This window comes from Phocoena sinus, chromosome 4, assembly GCF_008692025.1.
Source record: "Phocoena sinus isolate mPhoSin1 chromosome 4, mPhoSin1.pri, whole genome shotgun sequence".
In the NCBI taxonomy this organism is placed as follows: Eukaryota; Metazoa; Chordata; class Mammalia; order Artiodactyla; family Phocoenidae; genus Phocoena; species Phocoena sinus.
This window is the reverse complement of record NC_045766.1, coordinates 83,570,710-83,583,832: the sequence shown is the minus strand read 5'-3', so window position 1 is coordinate 83,583,832 and position 13,123 is coordinate 83,570,710. Positions and strand designations below refer to the sequence as shown.

Below are 13,123 nucleotides of genomic sequence, written 5' to 3'. Positions count from 1 at the left end.
CAAGAAACCTCCAGATACCTGGGTAGGGCAAAGAAAAAAGAATAAACAGAGACAAAAGGATAGGGACGGGACTTGCACCAGTGGGAGGGAGCTGTGGCACCAGTGGGAGGGAGCTGTGAAGGAGGAAAGGTTTCCACACACTAGGAAGCCCCTTTGCGGGCGGAGACTGCGGGTGGCAGAGGGGGAAAGCTTCGGAGCCGCGGAGGAGTGCACAACAGGGGTGCGGGAGGCAAAGCGGAGAGATGCCTGCACAGAGGATCAGTGCCAAACAGCACTCAACAGCCCGAGAGGCTTGTCTGCTCCCCCGCCGGGGCGGATGGGGCTGGGAGCTGAGACTCAAGCTTCGGTCGGAGTGCAGGGAGAGGACTGGGGTTGGCGCCGTGAACACAGCCTGCAGGGGGTTAGTGCACCACCGCTGGCCAGGAAGGAGTCCAGGGAAAAGTCTGGACCTGCCAAAGAGGCAAGAGACTTTTTCTTCCCTCTTTGTTTCCTGGTGCGTGAGGAGAGGGGATTAAGAACGCTTCTTAAAGGAGCTCCAGAGACGGGCACGAGCCGCAGCTAAAAGCGCCGACCACAGAGACGGGCATGAGACGCTAAGGCTGATGCTGCCGCAACCAAGAAGCCTGTGTGCAAGCTTCATTGAGCCTGTGCAGCCCTCCACTGCCAGGGTCCCGGTATCCAGGGACAGCTCCCCCGGGAGAATGCATGGCGCGCCTCAGGCTGGTGCAACGTCACACCGGCCTCTGCCGACGCAGGCTCGCCCCGCACTCCGTACCCCTCCCTCCCCCGGCCTGAGTGAGCCAGAGCCCCCGAATCAGCGGCTCCTTTAACCCTGGCCTGTCTGAGCGAAGAACAGACGCCTACACGCAGAGGCGGGGCCAAATCCAAAGCTGAGCCCCTGGGAGCTGTGAGAAAAAAGAAGAGAAAGGGAAATCTCTCCCAGCAGCCTCAGAAGCAGCGGATTAAAGCTCCACAATCAATTTGATGTACGCTGCATCTATGGAATATACGAATACACAACAAATCATCCCAAATTAAGGAGGCGTACTTTGAGTGCAAGATTTATGATTTTTTCCCCTTTTCCTTTTTTTGTGACTGTGTATGTGTATGCTTCTGTGTGAGATTTTGTCTGTATAGCTTTGCTTCCACCATTTGTCAGAGGTTTCTATCCGTCCGTTTTTTTTTTTAATAATTACTTTTTATTTTAATAACTTTATTTTATTTTACTTTATCTTCGTTCTTTCTTTCCTTCCTTCCCTCCTTTAGACAATGAATCATCACAAATTGACGAGGTGGACTTTGAGAGCAAGATTTATGATTTTTTCCCCTTTTCCTCTTTTTGTGAGTGTGTATGTGTATGCTTCTATGTGAGATTTTGTCTGTATAGCTTTGCTTCCACCATTTGTCCTAGGGCTCTATCTGTCCGTTTTTGGTTTTTCTCTTAATAATTATTTTTTTTATTTTAATAACTTTATTATATTTTACCTTTATTTTATTTTACTTTACCTTCTTACTTTTTTTCCTTCTTTCCCTCCTTCCTTCTTTCCTTCCTTCCTCCCTCCCTCCGTCCTTCCCTCTCTCCTTTCCTTTCTTTCTTTCTTTCTTTCTTTCTTTCTTTCTTTCTTTCTTTCTTTTTACTTCTACTAATTCTTTCTTTTTAATTTTTCTCCCTTTTATTCTGAGCCGTGCGGATGAAAGGCTCTTGGTGCTGCAGCCAAGAGTCAGTGCTGTGCCTCTGAGGTGGGAGAGCCAACTCAGGACACTGGTCCACAAGAGACCTCCCAGCTCCACATAATATCAAATGGAGAAAATCTCCCAGAGATCTCCATCACAACACCAGTACCCAGCTAAACTCAACGACCAGCAGGCTACAGTGCTGAATATCCTATGCCAAACAACTAGCAAGATAGGAACACAACCCCACCCATTAGCCGAGAGGCTGCCTAAAATCATAATAAGTCCACAGAAACCCCAAAACACACCACCAGACGTGGACCTGCCCACCAGAAAGACAAGATCCAGCCTCATGCACCAGAACACAGGCACTAGTCCCCTCCACCAGGAAGCCTACACAACCCACTGAACCAACCTTAGCAACTGGGGACAGACACCAAAAACAACGGGAACTACGAATATGCAGCCTGCAAAAAGGAGACCCCAAACACAGTAAGATAAGCCAAATGAGAAGACAGAAAAACACAGAGCAGATGAAGGAGCAAGATAAAAACCCACCAGACCTAACAAATGAAGAGGAAATAGGCAGTCTACCTGAAAAAGAATTCAGAGTAATGATAGTAAAGATGATCCAAAATATTGGAAACAGAATAGACAAAATGCAAGAAACATTTAACAAGGACCTAGAGGAACTAAAGATGAAACAAACAATGATGAACAACACAATAAATGAAATTGAAAATACTCTAGATGGGATCAATAGCAGAATAACTGAGGCAGAAGAATGGATAAGAGATCTGGAAGATAAAAGAGTGGAAAGAACTACTGCAGAGCAGAATAAAGAAAAAAGAATGAAAAGAACTGAGGACAGTCTCAGAGACTTCTGGGACAACATTAAATGCACCAACATTCGAATTATAGGGGCTTCAGAAGAAGAAGGGAAAAAGAAAGGGACTGAGAAAATATTTGTAGAGATTATAGTTGAAAACTTCCCTAATATGGGAAAGGAATTAGTTAATCAAGTCCAGGAAGCACAGAGAGTCCCATACAGGATAAATCCAAGGAGAAATACGCCAAGACACATATTAATCAAACTGTCAAAATTAAACGCAAAGAAAACATATTAAAAACAGCAAGGGAAAAATAACACACAAGGGAATCCCCATAAGTTAACAGCTGATCTTTCAGCAGAAGCTCTGCAAGCCAGAAGGGAGTGGCAGGATATATTTAAAGTGATGAAGGAGAAAAACCTGCAACCAATATTACTCTACCCAGCAAGGATCTCATTCAGATTTGATGGAGAAATTAAAACCTTTACAGACAAGCAAAAGCTGAGAGAGTTCAGCACCACCAAACCAGCACTACAACAACTGCTAAAGGAACTTCTCTTGGCAAGAAACACAAGAGAAGGAAAAAACCTACAATAACGAACCCAAAACAATTAAGAAAATGGGAATAGGAACATACATATTGATAATTACCTTAAATGTAAATGGACTAAATGCTCCCACCAAAAGACACAGATTGGCTGAATGGATACAAAAACAAGACCCATATATTTGCTGTCTACAAGAGACCAACTCCAGACCTAGACACACATACAGACTGAAAGTAAGGGGATGGAAAAAGATATTTCATGCAAATGGAAACCAAAAGAAAGCTGGAGTAGCAATTCTCGTATCAGACAAAATAGACTTTAAAATAAAGACTATTAGAAGAGACAAAGAAATACACTACATAATGATCAAGGGATCGATCCAAGAAGAAGATATAACAATTGTAAATATTTATGCACCCAACATAGGAGCACCTCAATACATAAGGCAAATACTAACAGCCATAAAAGGGGAAGTCGACAGTGACACATTCATAGTAGGGGACTTTACCACCCCACTTTCACCAACAGACAGATCATCCAAAATGAAAATAAATAAGGAAACACAAGCTCTAAATGATACATTAAACAAGATGGACCTAATTGATATTTATAGGACATTCCATCTAAAAACAACAGAATAAACATTTTTCTCTAGTGCTCATGGAACATTCTCCAGGATAGATCATATCTTGGGTCACAAATCAAGCCTTGGTAAATTTAAGAAAATTGAAATTGTATCAAGTATCTTTTCTGACTGCAACACTCTGAGACTATATATCAATTACAGGAAAAGATCTGTAAAAAATACAAACACATGGAGGCTAAACAATACACTACTTAATAACGAAGTGATCACTGAAGAAATCAAAGAGAAAATTTAAAAATACCTAGAAACAAATGACAATGGAGATATGACGATCCAAAATCTATGGGATGCAGCAAAAGCAGTTATAAAAGGGAAGTTTATAGCAATACAATCCTACCTTAAGAAACAGGAAACATCTCGAATAAACAACCTAACCTTGCACCTAAAGCAATTGGAGAAAGAAGAACAAAAAAACCCCAAAGTTAGCAGAAGGAAAGAAATCATAAAAATCAGATCAGAAATAAATGAAAAAGAAATGAAGGAAACGATAGCAAAGATCAATAAAACTAAAAGCTGGTTCTTTGAGAAGATAAACAAAATTGATAAACCATTAGCCAGACTCATCAAGAAAAAAAGGGAGAAGACTCAAATCAATAGAATTAGAAATGAAAAAGAAGAAGTAACAACTGACACTGCAGAAATACAAAGGATCAGGAGAGATTACTACAAGCAACTCTATGCCAATAAAATGGACAATCTGGAAGAAATGGACAAATTCTTAGAAATGCACAACCTGCCAAGACTGAATCAGGAAGAAATAGAAAATATGAACAGACCAATCACAAGCACTGAAATCGAAACTGTGAGTAAAAATCTTCCAACAAACAAAAGACCAGGACCAGATGACTTCACAGGAGAATTCTATCAAATATTTAGAGAAGAGCTAACACCTACTCTTCCCAAACTCTTCCAAAAAATAGCAGAGGGACGAACACTCCCAAACTCATTCTACGAGGCCCCATCACCCTGATACCAAAACCAGACAAGGATGTCACAAAGAAAGAAAACTACAGGCCAATATCACTGATGAACATAGATGCAAAAATCCTCAACAAAATACTAGCAAACAGAATCCAACAGCACATTAAAAGGATCATATACCATGATCAAGTGGGGTTTATTCCAGGAATGCAAGGATTCTTCAATATAGGCAAATCAATCAATGTGATACACCATATTAACAAATTGAAGGAGAAAAACCATATGATCATCTCAATAGATGCAGAGAAAGCTTTCGACAAAATTCAACACCGATTTATGATAAAAACCCTGCAGAAAGTAGGCATAGAGGGAACTTTTCTCAACATAATAAAGGTCATATATGACAAACCCACAGCCAACATCATCCTCAATGGTGAAAAACTGAAACCATTTCCACTAAGATAAGGAACAAGACAAGGTTGCCCACTCTCACCACTCTTATTCAACATAGTTTTGCAAGTTTTAGCCACAGCAATCAGAGAAGAAAAGGAAATAAAAGGAATCCAAATCGGAAAAGAAGAAGTAAAGCTGTCACTGTTTGCAGATGACATGATACTATACGTAGAGAATCCTAAAGATGCTACCAGAAAACTACTAGAGCTAATCAATAAATTTGGTAAAGTAGCAGGATACAAAATTAATGCACAGAAATCTCTGGCATTCCTATACACTAATGATGAAAAATCTGAAAGTGAAATCAAGAAAACACTCCCATTTACCATTGCAACAAAAAGAATAAAATATCTAGGAATAAATCTACCTAAGGAGACAAAAGACCTGTATGCAGAAAATTATAAGACACTGATGAAAAAAATTAAAGGTGATACAAATAGATGGAGAGATATACCATGTTCTTGGATTGGAAGAATCAACATTTTGAAAATGACTCTACTACCCAAAGCAATCTACAGATTCAATGCAATCCCTCTCAAACTACCACTGGCATTTTTCACAGAACTAGAACAAAAAAATTCACAATTTGTATGGAAACACAAAAGACCCTGAATAGCTAAAGCAATCTTGAGAACGAAAAATGGAGCTGGAGGAATCTGGCTCCCTGACTTCAGACTATATTACAAAGCTACAGTAATCAAGATAGTATGGTACTCGCACAAAAACAGAAACATAGATCAATAGAAGAGGATAGAAAGCCCAGAGATAAACCCACGCACATATGGTCCCCTTATCTTTGATAAAGGAGGCAGGAATGTACAGTGGAGAAAGGACAGCCTCTTCAATAAGTAGTGCTGGGAAAACTGGACAGGTACATGTAAAAGTATGAAATTAGATCACTCCCTAACACCATACACAAAAATAAGCTCAAAATGGATTAAAGACCTAAATGTAAGGCCAGAAACTATCAAACTCTTAAAGGAAAACATAGGCAGGACACTCTATGACATAAATCACAGCAAGATCCTTTTTGACCCACCTCTTAGAGAAATGGAAATAAAAATAAAAATAAACAAATTGGACCTAATGAAACTTCAAAGCTTTTGCACAGCAAAGGAAACCATAAACAAGACGAAAAGACAACCCTCAGAATGGGAGAAAATATTTGCAAATGAAGCAACCGACAAAGGATTAATATCCAAAATTTATATGCAGCTCATGCAGCTTAATAACAAAAAAACAAACATCCCACTCCAAAAATGGGCAGAAGACCTAAATAGACATTTCTCCAAAGAAGATATACAGACTGCCAACAAATACATGAAAGAATGCTCAACGTCACTAATCATTAGGGAAATGCAAATCAAAACTACAATGAGATATCATCTCACACCAGTCAGAATGGCCATCATCAAAAAATCTAGAAACAATAAATGCTGGAGACGGTGTGGAGAAAAGGGAACCCTCTGTTGGTGGGAATGTAAATTGATTCAGCCACTGTGGAGAACAGTATGAAGGTTCCTTAAAAACCTACAAATAGAACTACCATATGGCCCAGCAATCCCACTACTGGGAATATACCCTGAGAAAACCATAATTCAAAAAGAGTCATGTACCAAAATGTTCACTGCCGCTCTATTTACAATAGCCCAGAGATGGAAACAACCTAACTGTCCATCATCGGATGAATGGATAAAGAAGATGTGGCACATATATACAATGGAAAATTACTCAGTCATAAAAAAAAAACCGAAATTGAGCTATTTGTAATGAGGTGGATAGACCTAGAGTCTGTCATACAGAGTGAGGTAAGTCAGAAAGAGAGAGACAAATACCGTATGCTAACACATATATATGGAATTTAAGAAAAAAAAATGTCATGAAGAACCTAAGGGTAAGACAGGAATAAAGATACAGACCTACTAGAGAATGGACTTGAGGATATGGGGAGGGGGCAGGGTAAGCTCTGACAAAGTGAGAGAGAGGCATGGACATATATATACCACCAAGTGTAAGGTAGATAGCTAGTGGGAAGCAGCCGCATAGCACAGGGAGATCAGCTCGGTGCTTTGTGATTGCCTGGAGGGGTGGGATAGGGAGGGTGGGAGGGAGGGAGACACAAGAGGGAAGAGATATGGGAACATTGTATATATATAAGTGATTCATTTTGTTGTAAAGCAGAAACTAACACACCATTGTAAAGCAATTATACTCCAATAAAGATGTAAAAAAAAAAATGCCCAGGTTGCAATCCAAAATTACTAGGCATGTGAAGAACCAAGAAAATCTCAACTCACATGAGAAAAGATAATTAACAGTCACAAACACTGAAATGAGACAGATGTTGAAATTGTCTGACAATGATTTAAAAGTAGCTATTATAAAAATGCTCCAGCAAGGAACGGTCTTGAAACAGCAAAATAAAACCAACAACAATAACAACAAAATCACTCAATAATAAAATGAAGATGATAGTGAAAAGAGTCACTGAGCTTTAAGACAGATCAGATCCAATTTGAACAACAGAGAAAAATAAGTAAGAACAGGCTCAGGGACCTGTGGAGCAATAACAAGAAGTATAGCATTCTTGTCATCATAGTATCAGAAGGAAAGGAAAAAGGGTTTAATGCTGAAAAAATATCTGGAGAAATAATGACTGGAAATCTCCCAAATTTTGTGAAATACATAAGTCTACAGGTTCAAGAAGTGTCGGAAACTCCAAACAGAATAGAAACAAACAGAAAACCCATGTCCCGATACCTGAAACCTAAACTGTGGAAACTGAAAATAAGGAAAAATATCTTAAAATCATCTAGAGGAAATTACACATTACCAGTAAGGGAACAATGATCCAAATGACTGTGGATTTCTCATCGGAAACCACAGAAGACAGAAGGAAATGACATACCTTTTTAAAAGTGCTGAGAGAAAAGAACCATCAACATAGAATTCTATATCCAGTACAAATAGCTTTACAGAAGTGAAATAAAGACATTGTCAGGGGACTTCCCTGGTGGCACAGTGGTTAAGAATCTGCCTGCCAGGATAGGGGGCACGGGTTTGATCCCTGGTCTACGAAGATCCCACATACCACAGAGCAACTAAGCCCATGCGCCACAACTACTGAGCCTGCACTCTACATCCTACAAGCCACAACTCCTGAGCCTGCACGCCACAACTACTGAAGCCCATGCACTCTAGCGCCCGCGTGCTGCAACTACTGAGCCAGCGTGCTGCAACTACTAAAACCCACACGTCTAGAGCCCATGCTCCACAACAAGAGAAGCCACTGCAATGAGAAGCCCTCACACCACACCGAACAGTAGCCCCCACGCACCACAACTAGAGAAAAGCCTGCGCACAGCAACGAAGACCCAATGCAGCCAAAAACAAACAAAAAAAAGACATTGTCAGATGAAAAAGAACTAAGAAAACTGGTTGCCAGAAGAGCGGCTCTAAAAGAATTGCTAAAGGAAGTTCTCCAGACAGAAGGAAAATGATACCAGAGGAAATTTTATACATCAAGAATAAAGGAAAAGCAACAGAAATGATAAACATGTGTCAACAGAATGAACTGTTCTTCTCCTCTTGAGTTCTTTAAAACATGCTTGATAGTTGAAAGAAAAAATTGTAACATTATCTGATACGGTTTTCAGTGTATGTAAAGATAATATATGACAACAATATTGCAAAACTGGGAGAGTAAAAGAACTTATACGGTGTTAAGATTTCTACATTCTACTTGAAGTGACAAAATATTGATTCCAAAAAGATTGTGAATCTAAATGGGAGGGAAATCCAAAAGGGAAGGGATAAATATATATGTATGGTTGATTCATTTTGCTGTGCAGTAGAAGCTAACACAACATTGTAAAGCAACTATACTCCAATAAAAATTAATTTTAAAAAAAACAAGCAATTCCTGTTAGCACCTGAAAAAATAATTTAAAAAAATTAAAAAATAAAGACTGTGAAAAGTATACATATTGCAACCTATAGAATAACCCCTAAAAATATACAAAGATATATAGTCAAAAGCACAATAGATAAACTAAAATGAACAATAAAAATGTTCACATAACCTCAAAACAAGGCAGGAAATGGGAAATGGAGGAATGGAAAACAGAGGGAACAAACAGGAAACAAAATATAAAATGGTAGACATAAATCCAAACATATCAATAATTACAATAAATGTAAATGTAATTATTGATACACACATACATTTACAATTTCCTGGAGTCATATACAGCTGGTCCTCCATATCCACAGGTTCTGCAGGTGTGGATTCAACCAACCACCCATCTAAAATATTCCAAAAAATTTCCAGAAAGTTCCAAAAAGCAAAACTTGAATTTGCCCTACACTGAAAATCACTTACATAGCATTTATATTATATTTACAATTACTTACATAGCATTTACATTGTATTAGGTATTATAAGTAATCCAGAGATGATCTAAAGTATAAAAAGGGACGTATGCAGGTTATATGCAAATAATAGGCCATTTTATATAAGGGACTTGAGCATCCTGGGATTTTGATATCCTTGGGGGTTCTGGAACCAACTCCCCCACAGATACAAAGGGACGACTTTATACTAAGAAGGAAAAAAACAGTACTGTGGTATGAATTAACAGGAGCATCCTACCTTAGACAGGATGATCTAAGAAAGTTGCTTTGGAGAAGTATCATTTAAGCTAAGATTACGGAGTGAAGAAGGACCCACCCAAGAAAAGAGTGAGTTTAAGAAGTGCCAGTTCCAGCATGCTTCAATGAGAACACTGAGAGAAAGTGAAATCTGAATAGTCACAGTTCTCCTCCAAAGCAAGATAAGATTTGCAGCACCTCAAGTGCACTCAACAGCAAATACTATTAGAAGCCAAGCACTCCCTGGGGGAAACACCAGAGGAATAGAAAAACTTCACTGGGTCCTGGATGGAACAACATCTTGTGGAGGTAGATAGATTCTACTCTGCTCTGGCTAATATTGGGCAACAAGGAAAAAAAAAAGGTGCCTGCACTTGCAGCTGTCATTGCTGCTAACAAAGCTCCTAAAGCACTTTGATCATGGCTGCCAAGTAGAAGTCTGGAACTCGTCTTCATCCCATAGAACAATCTCACCAGAGCAGGTGTGTCCTGAGGTGAACCATACTACTGCTACTATGGTTACCTAGAAGTTGGAGATCAAGCATTCAGCACCTCATCAGCACAGGGTAACCAGCACAATGAGCCATTCCATGACTGTGAATGAATTCTGACAACTCCAGCTCCCGTAACTCCTGGGCAAATTCCTAAATGGCAGTAACCAGTGACAAAATAGCCTCCTGCTATCTACCTGGGCACTCTAATTGACTTTCGATGTACCAAGTGGTCGAGGACCAATATAAACAAGATACAGTTTCCCAAGTTCTGTTCATACAGCTTACCCAGAAACTTCTTCCTTTTTCTCTCCATATTGCTTTGCTTCATTCCTAGCTTTTGGATTGAATTCACTTGTTAGTTGCACCATTGTGCTTGGGTTTGTCTTCTGATCTTGGCTTCACTGACTTATTGACAACCACTCTCTAAGGACTTTGACAAAATAAAAAACAATCACTCTGTTTCTTTTCATGCTGCCCAACTCAAGTGGGATAAGTCTTCATTATCTTAGCTCTTGTACTCAACCCTGAAATCATACACAGAGATGTCTCACAGGTAAGGTTTTTCTCATTATAAGGGAAGATTAGGGCACTGGTAAGTCCCCTTGTCAAATAAGAAATGATGGCTCGAAATGAAGAAAGGGAAAGCGAACTGACACTCCATCACTCCATCTCTAACTTTGGCTTTCTATGAAATCTTTTTTTTTTTTTCCTGGGCATAGGTGAATAAAAAAGTTGGAAAGAGGAGGATACATTTTATTTTGTTTTGTTTGTAAAGAAATGGGCCTATTTACACAGACGGAACAATATGAGTGGAAAGTAACTGGGAGAGGAATCTAGTAAAAGTGAAATAAGAAAGGGCAAATTCTGTGACATACTAAGTCTAATTGTTAAAATCCCTTTTAAAAGTTGGTGCCAAATAGTGTTGTTTTACTTTATAGATGGATCTGAAGTATCCATGCACAATGCTAAAGATTTAATACTAAATGTGTTCTACTACTGAAAATAGGACCAAGGTCTCTAAACAACCAGATAAGAGCATACCATACTGACAAAAGTGTGCAAAAATGCTAATAAACTCAGATCATAGGAAGAGGAACTGATTGTTATGATCTCATTCCCTAAATATAAATCTCCAACTCAAGGCATTCTGCAATTGTCACTGGGTCAACACAACAGAAGCAAGGGATTAACTTAAATCCTGCCTTTTCAGTCAAACAGATGGACAAATACTCATGAGAATAGCACATGGACCAGGAAGATGATAGCAGAAAATTGCCCATGCTCAGCTCACCTCTGCGTGACTAAACCCTGTTCTGCTGGTCTTCTGATGACTTAAGAGAGCAGGGTAGGTATCCTGGAAATAGACAAATAATGGTCCACTACTAGGAAGATAAACTGAAATCACTAGGGGAGCTTTTTTCCCCCAAATTAACCCTTTCCCACCTTCACCTGAGAATGACTACATTTAACTGGTACAATCACTTTAGGTAAAGGACATGAAGAAAATTAAGGTATAATGGTAGGCTTGCCATCAGCAACTATGCCTATTAAAAATACTCTGAAAAGCCAATACTCTGACAATATTCTGAGAAGCCAAGAATATTGGTTAACTTTATACAACCATGATAAATTGGATACTGCACCAAAACATGAAGGCTACTTGACTCCACATTTGCCTCAATCAACAACAGGCAAGGGAGAGGCCCAATATGCCAAGTCACCATCCCACAGCTTAGGGATGACTCACTCTGACAGGAAAAGTAGAGTGTTTTACTCTCATCTCATTGAACCCTGTTCATTTTCACATAACACCACATGGTTCCTAATATGCACCACAGTGGCAACTTTGAGTCTTTAGATCCAAATGCCATGAGTGAGCTGGGGTAGTGCTGTTTCTCTTCCCTCATTTTCATGGCAACAAAGGGGAAAGGTGGCAATCAGACTTTATACCAGGACTACTGGAGTATGGGCCCAGGCCTCTCCCCAAAAGAAATGTGGACCATAGTCATACATGGAAATTACAAGCTCTGCTTAGAATAAAAGGAAACCAAGTCATATTAAAGGCAAGTTACTTTGTCTTTTACCCTGTTCTTACTAGGAAATTTAAAGATCTCTAAAACATTGTTTTCAAACTGTCCAGTATACTATTAGTGGTCTTGAAGTTAAGAGAGTGGGTTTTAGACTTTAAAAGAAAAGGAAAAATAGAAAAGGATAGGATAGAATGAGATAAAATTGATAGAATGGAAAATACTTGTAGGTATCATGCACAGAACGGGTAAATGCTGTGATATTTTTGTTTCAATTTATAAATGCCTGCATTAGTATACTAGGTCATGATTTAAATGCATTTCTTTCTGTGGTTTATGAAAATGTTTGAAAACTACTGCCACAAGTGATACCTTTCTGATTCCCCAAATAGCATTTCACTATAGAAATGCTACTGGCTTTGGGAGCTGGCCAAGTCTCCTTTGTAAGTAATTAGTCCATATATTGCATAACTTAAAGTCATGTCTTTTCCCTATCTACTAAATTCCAATAGTGCTTCTTGGTCACTGTAACAACCACACATTTCCAAATGCTACCTGGGAAGTGATGTCACCCTTTATAAAGAAATATGAATCCATAGATCAAAGGTTGCTAACTCAATTCATACCTGCTGAAAAGAAAGTGTTTCCAAGTATCCTTTTGTATCTAGAGCTTGACATCCAATGGAGATTGCTTTGTAGGCCTTTATCTGGGAAGCATATACTGCTCTACTTAATCTGCAGATTAAGTCTTCTGTTCCAAGCACCCATCAATCTGATACTAAATTCATTAGCAAAATGAAATGAAAAGAACACAACATAAATTGCTATTAATGGAGTTCCAGGCATGTCATTCCCCACACAATGTACTAAAAATGGACTC

General features: G+C 39.1%; 1 protein-coding gene across 4 annotated transcripts in view; it reads right to left on the bottom strand.

Annotated features, from left to right (window-relative positions):
- Window positions 1-13,123, bottom strand: part of ZBTB20 (zinc finger and BTB domain containing 20) — an 806,470-nt gene that overhangs the window by 591,708 nt on the left and 201,639 nt on the right. The gene's annotated exons all lie outside the window — the stretch shown is intronic.